Here is a 7,418-nt window from a genome sequence, read left to right on the forward strand (position 1 = left end):
TGCGCGGGCCCCGGCACCGCTGGGAAGTGCCCGCGGGTGCGGGCACAGCGGGTCCCGGGGGGGTGTGGGGGGTGTGCAGCAGGGCTGGGCCTGCGGGGCTGGGGCTGCCGCTTCCAAGGAGGCGGAATTCCCTGCCCTTCGGCTCCCCCCGGGCCTGGGGGGGCGGTGCGGAAGGAAAGCGGCGTCTCCCCCGTCCCTGCCCGTGGTGCCCGGAGATCGGGCCTCCCGCGGGACTCCGGGCAGGAGCGGGGAAATTGACCAGCGGGTCGTTTCTCAGTGTTTCTCGGCAGGTTTGGGAGCAGCAGTAGGAAAATAAATTGTTGTCTAGCGTGGGATGAGAAAGAAAGCACCACGGTGCTTTCTGCTGGGTTGTATTTGAAAGAGAAGCTTTGCAGTCGTCATATGCAAAGACAAAACCTGAGTGTTTACAGAAAATTTGTCCCAAGTGAGGTGGGGAATTTTTTTTGTCACTTAAACTGGAGTAATATGTGTAAAACGTTAGGTGTGACTTCCAGGTGTGATGCTTGGCTATCAAGCAGGCCACTTTCTTGTGTTACATGGTATCTTTTGGAACCTGGTGATCTTTAAGGCCCTTTCCAAGCTTAACCATTCTGTGATTCCACGATCTATAAACTCAGTGTAATGGCAGAGTAGGGAGGCTGCAGGCCTGTCATCAGGCAGGTGCTAATGGCAGAGCTACTCATGTCTGGAAGGCTAATTTTTTGTTATTGTTGTTAAAACAGGTTTCCAGGGGCTCTAAACTTGGAAGTAATTCAATACTTTATTGAATAGCATTGGTTTGGTGCCCTTTCAGTCTTAAGTGCACTTCACAGTGAAGACCTTAAGGTGATTTATTTGGGTTTTTTGTCAGTATTCATCAAGTTTTTAGTAGTAGGAGAAGAGAAGAAAGGAGAAGACAAGTTGCAGCTTAGTCGTGGAGTAATAAGCGTTTTCTAAAATAAATAAAAATATTTTTTATATGCACTTAAAGCAGGTAGGGTTTCAAATCTGGGATAGCACTCAAAAGGCAACTGTTGATCAAATTCTTACCATAACAGTTTGTGATGGAACTCAGTTTTTCATTCAGTTTAAACATACAGAATGAATGCTATAAAGCACAGTGTGTTTTAAAAGAAGAATTACAGAGAAGGAAATTACATAATATTACAAAATGCCTTTAACCTGGGTGAAGACTTAATAATGAGAAGTGGCTGCCAGGGTATGTGCTATTTCTTAGTCTCTGCTGGATATATGAAATATCTGTGTAATGGTAGTGACTTCAAAACCAAAGAGAGGCCTAGTCGCCAGCCTGCTTGTGCAAGCTTTCCACACCCTGATTTAAAAAACTGTCTTCAAAAGTGGGAAATAAAACATTTCTAGTGTCCAGGCACTTTCACTTTTTATTGGTACTATCTGTGGTTAATTTCTGGGCCTCTTGTAATTACACATCAAGGAGGAGAGACCTGTTACGGCATTAGGGATTATTCTGCTCCTGCTTATTATCCCCTTTCTAGATCCTAAGTTTGTTGTTGCAAAGGCACAGCCTTCTGATAATTTAGTTATAGCAGCAAGAGGATACCCTTCAGGACTTCTGTAATTCTGTGGAGTTCCCTTTGGGTGTTAAGAATAGATAATGTTGCCTCTAGTACATAGAAAATCTCAAAGCAAAGTAACTGTGCAGGTTATAGAGCATGAGATCAGAAAATGCTGTCATATTTTCCGTTTCATATGATTCACTTATTCTTCCTGAGATCTGTTAATTTGAAATGCTTTGGGATTGTGGGATGAGTAACTTGCCTTCTTAGCTGTGTGAAGCATGTTCTGCTTTTGTATTTGTTCTCTTTGTGAGTAAACTGGCTTGATAATTTTGAAAACCCTGAGAAATGCATCAAGGTACAAGCATTCATTTTGAGAAGTGTAACTTCTCTCGTTTTTCATCCAGTAAATTGTTTAACATTAACCATTTTTATATGATGGTGAGACCAAAAGTGGTAGAAGTTGCTTTTTCCAGAGAAGTTGTCTTTTCCCTAAAGTAGCAAAGCTATCTCAGGATGTTGAAGCATTCAGATAGTGTAAGTAGAAGTACACAGGGAGCTTTGCTCTGACCTATGTGTTTGTTCTAACGTTGGCAGGATTGATAAGGTTCCTGTGTTTCACCATGTGCTTTTCATGGCTGAGCTCCCTTTTCAGAGTCTGAAACTTTCCATCTTGCGTAAATCTGAATTGCTTCATTGAAGCCTTCAGCGAACAAGGTGCAGCTCCAGAAGCCAGCTTGTCTTTGCATGACCTAAGACAAAGCAGTAATGCTGTAGTCCTAGAACCACAGAATATTGGAGTGAATGGAACTGAAAGATGTCACCAACCCCACAGGAGTATCTGCTTTGCCAAAAAAAGGACAAATGTATTTTGCAAAGGAATTTTGTCTATGTATTGTTTCTTTGAAGCTTGAAAATCCTCTACAAACTTCATGTTTTCTAAAAGTTTATTTTGAATAACAAGACAGGTCAAACTTCCAAGCTGTCTTGTATACTTCAAGTTGATCTTGGTCTTCTGTGGACTGTTAGCTTCTGTTTGCCAAGACTCTGTTTTACCACAGACATGTTACTTGCCTTCATCCAGTGTAGAAGTTAGATTTAATTTATAACAGACTTCATAAACAGTATTTAGGGTTTTGTTTCTGTAATCACCAGCAATGCTACACCCATTAACAACTTTTTGTTTTCCTTGTAGCATACTAATGATAGCTGGAAATGGTGCATTTAGAATGATGCTCTGATTTATCTGTAATCAGCTAAAATGTAATGTGAAATGCTCCTAAAAAGGTGATTCAGTTAATGGTGTGTTGAGGAAACAGGTTGCCTAGAGTTTGTATTTCTTTCTTTTAGTGTCATCTGCAGGAGCCAAGCAAAGAGCAGCTATGGAATAAAAAGAAGATCATCACTTCAAAGCTTGCATCTGGTTTCCCGAAGCATACGTCATCCCTGCTATCCAAGCTCCAAGTTTCAAAGACCTCCACTAAGGATATCCATCCAGCTGTTCTCTTCTCTTAATCGTCTTCCCTTACACAAAACAAAACTTTTAAGTGTCAAATATGGGTACCAGTTCCACAGGAACTTTTGGCTTGCTAGGCTGGCATCAAGGCTTCTCAGGATTCGCTATCTTATCTTGGGATCTGCTGTTGGTGGTGGTTATACAGCTAAGAAGGTATTTATCTGGGGAAGCTGTTTTATGCATTTTGTCTTTTTTGTTGTTATGTACTTCAGAACAGTAGTTGTTGGTATAGCCACAAAAAGACAATGTCTTTTTTTTTTTTTTTGTCAACTAATGACAATTAGAAGGAGTTAATATGGAAAATAGGTTGCTTAGAGAACTAGTAGGGATTTCAAAAGATCCAAGTAGTAGTATTTATATGTAAAAGATGGCAATTTAATATGTTTTATATGTAGGTATTACATCTTAATAGATTACTTGTGTACTTCCTACATTTTCTATTTTTACTGTATTTTTTTTCCTTTTTGCATTAGACATATGATCAGTGGAAGGACATGATGCCTGATCTCGATGAATATAAGTGGATTGTTCCTGACTTCATTTGGGAGCTTGATGAACATATTGACTTCGGTATCACCAAATCTAAAATGTTACTCTCTAAAGACTAACATGTAAAACTTGCACCTAAGGGCACAGATCCTCAGTGCCTCTCTCCACTAGTATCTTGATAGCTGTAATTTGGGTGAACTTGTATTGCCAGAGTTTGGTGTGTCTTACCAAGGCATTTGCATCCGTGTTTTTGTAGGAAGAAATTAAGTGTTATTTAGCATTGATATTCCATAATTTATTCTTTCATTTCAGAATGTTCTTAGTCCTTTCATATGGCCATATAATCCCATTATTGAAAGGAGAGTTGCAGCATGATTAAGGAGACTTAGACATGTTTTGGTAGTATTATGCACAAAGTTCTTTCTCTATGAATGACACTTAAAAGTGAAAAAAAAAAATACATTCACAAGTAAAAGATATGTATGAGTAAAAGACCAATTCAAAATGCAGAATAATGTACCTACCTATCTACAAAATTACATTGAAGGTACAGAAGAAATGGAAAAAAATATTAACATTATTTTCCTGTATCTTTTGGTTATAGTGGAGTTTTCTGCATCCTTTCAGATGAAAGATTGAAACCTAAAAAATATACACTGAGTTACTACTTACCTGTGCAAAGTAGCAAGATAGTGTTCTTTTAAAAAAGAGTTTATGAAGGTTTTGCTACAAGTATGAGCATTACATAGATTGAATAACTGAGACAAATGTTTTCTTTTTGTTGCTAGTGGACACTACTTTTTTAGTACTTTAAGTTTTGAGTTTTTTAAAGGATTACAAAGTTGACTTATTTGTTAAACTGAAAAATAAGCTTTTTCTGAACACGTGCAAGGGGTGATTGCAGTTACAGTATTGTCTAATTAAAAAAAAAATCTTTACAAAGTTTGTGAGAATAATATATGAAATGTGGTAAGAAGTAGCAAAAAGTTATAAACAGTTTTAAAACAACTGAGGCCACAAACTTATCAGGAAGTTCAAAGTCTAAAAAAGCAATTGGTGTTTCAGATCTGATAATCTTTCTCAACACTAATGGGGGAGGTGCATGTGAAAAGAAAGTATTTAATTATTTATTAAAAAAAAAAAAAAGTCCTGAAACAATTGCTAGGTTTTACAGCCATTTTTGTTCACAAAAACAATAGGAACAAACCCTATTCATTAGCTGTTGTACTGTTTTCCTAGAAAAAATTATCAAAGCCCTTCCTGATGCAGATGACCTTGCCAAACTTCTGCCTGACTTTGACAAGATTGGAGAGATCCTCGCTTCACTGAAAGGATTTATTTCTCTTGGTGAGAACAATTTTTCAGCTTAGTTTTAATTTTGAAAACATAAGCCATTAGCAGATGAGGTTACAGATATGTCCTTAGACACTGAGAGAAAGCGGATCTTGAAAATAGCTTTTCATTGACTGTCTCCTCTGAAAGTGTTATGGACACAGGTAAGTGTCATGTATTTTTTAAAAGCAAGAATTACAGTAGCAAGAACAGAGAACCAAAGTGTGAAATTGACTAGAAACGTACAACTCTAAACAAACGGTTTAAAAGCCAAGTTGCTTCAGTGACTCATAGAGACTTAATGTGCCCAGCTGGAATTTGGAGAAGGTGAGACAGGCACTGGACAGTAACAGTAACTACAGCTATTACAGGAGAAGAGTTGGATTATTAAGAGTGATGGTTCTAAACGTTGCAGGCATGTGAAATAAGAGATCTGTAATTAAGGTATTCTTTTAGGTTGAACAATATTTTCCATCTGGACACAGCTCCAGAAGGGCTTGCTTGAAGATTTAGCTTAGGCGCTGCATTTCAAAGGAGTAGGAAGGAGTTCTAAATCCTTCACAGAAGACAAAGAGATAGTGTGTCAACTCAGTGTGTCCATGTAGTAGTAGACTGATAGCTTGCTGGTTTTGGGAGGCTTAAATAAGACACTTCTGATTAGTGGAATTTTTTAAACTAAAAGTTATTTATTTGATCATCATATCTGACTTGCTAATCAGCACAGCACAAAAGTTCACCCTGTCATTCTTGTAATAAGGTCCAAAATTATTCCTATTGTCTATTTTAATTATCAAACCACATACATTTGTATTTGTGAAAGACTGTTTCTGTGAGGTGTTCGTAGTAATTCTTCTAAGTAGGTTTGAAAATACTTCCTTATCTATGTGCACAAGTAGTGTGTTCTCATTTTCTTAAAATATTGGCAGTGGTGGAACTACAAGCTCAATAAACACTTAACTAGGGATCAAGTTCAGCAGAGCATTCTATGTATTTGGGGCATTTAAAATTTTGGCTGTTTAAAATTATGGGGTTACTGACCAGTACAATGAGATGTCACCTATTGTTTGTCATACATGGGCAGAATTGCCATTTATGATTGAGTGGTCCTCCAAATGAGACAAAGATCCCTTATCTTTGTTTTGCTTTTTGTATTTATAATTTTTATTTCCCCTCTTCTGCTGACTCTTCACAGGTTACAATTTGGTTAGTGATGTCATAGGAGCTTCTGATCTACTTCTGTTGTTAGGTGTGTAAAAGCCCTTTTTACTGCCCTTAACCTGCCTCTTTAAAACAAGCTTTTAAAACACTACTAAGAAGAATGAATATCAATGTAAACGCATCAATTTATAGCAATTTAATATTGAATTACAAATACTTTCCAACTCTTCTTAAAAAAAATTTGATTCTCCTCTGTGAGAATGAATAGATGAATAGTTATTTCCTTGCCACAATCCTTAGTAGGTGCTTTTTATTTCAGGCACTTTCCAGGACCTTGTTGAAAACCTGTGTCATTACAATAGGAAAGAATTTTTTTCTTTTTACAGTAATATCCATGGAATTAGTTATTTTTTCATGTTTATCAGAAATAATTCATTTTACAGTGTTTTCAGTACTTTAATAGTCTAACTGAAGCTCCCTTGTGATGTAACTAATTTCAGTTGCAAACTAGATATAAAATTTCCAGAGGAGTTTTACACTTAATTTCTTTTCCAGTTTCTTAAGGTGAATCTTTTTTTTAGTTTAGAATTCAACAGATTATAGGGATTGCAACATTAACTTTGTAGTAGGTGTAGTTTGAGAATTTTTCAGTACCTTTTGCACTTCATAACCAGTTTCTGTAATTACATCCTAGGTTCTCCAGGAGAAACAGCATTCAGAGCTACTGACCAGGGATATGACAATGACAAACAGTTCAAGAAGGTAACTACTCTCTTACAAAACTAAAAATGTCTTGACAGCAGGTAATTTTTTTTAAGTGCTTCAGTTTTTAGTTGCAGATGTTTATTTGATCAGCTTGAATAGAAATTAGCATTGAAAATTACTTGAGTATGCATTTTTTTACTATATATATACACACTACAATAATAATAAACATTTTAGTGTGAGGGGAATACAAGGCAGTTAGAGAAACCATTAGGAATTGCATTCTTAAGAAAAGTAGTTTGTAATATGAATGCAATTTTAGGTGAGTTTGCAAATTTTCAGGGCATATTCTCAGCACTTGAGCTTAAGTGCTTTTATGCTTATTTTCAAGCATTTCTCCTTGCAACTTATGTCTGCTGACATTTGCACAGTTGTGATTCCTCCTTAAGGATTTCTTCTTTAATAAAGAATTTCTATTTCTTAAAGCAGTCTGTCTTTTTACTTTATTTAGTTAAAACATACAACATTGTCTTCTGGAAAAAAATGTTACTGTATTTTGATAAGTAGAAGTTTTAGTGGTTTTTCCTTGAAGTAAATAAATTCCAAAATTGTAATATTGTTCACTGTGTATATTTTTAAACATTATTCTTTAAAAATGGAAGGAAAAGAATATATATATATAT

The sequence above is a fragment of the Chaetura pelagica genome, unplaced genomic scaffold (genome assembly GCF_000747805.2).
Source record: "Chaetura pelagica isolate M959 unplaced genomic scaffold, ChaPel_1.0 scaffold20, whole genome shotgun sequence".
Classification (NCBI taxonomy): domain Eukaryota; kingdom Metazoa; phylum Chordata; class Aves; order Apodiformes; family Apodidae; genus Chaetura; species Chaetura pelagica.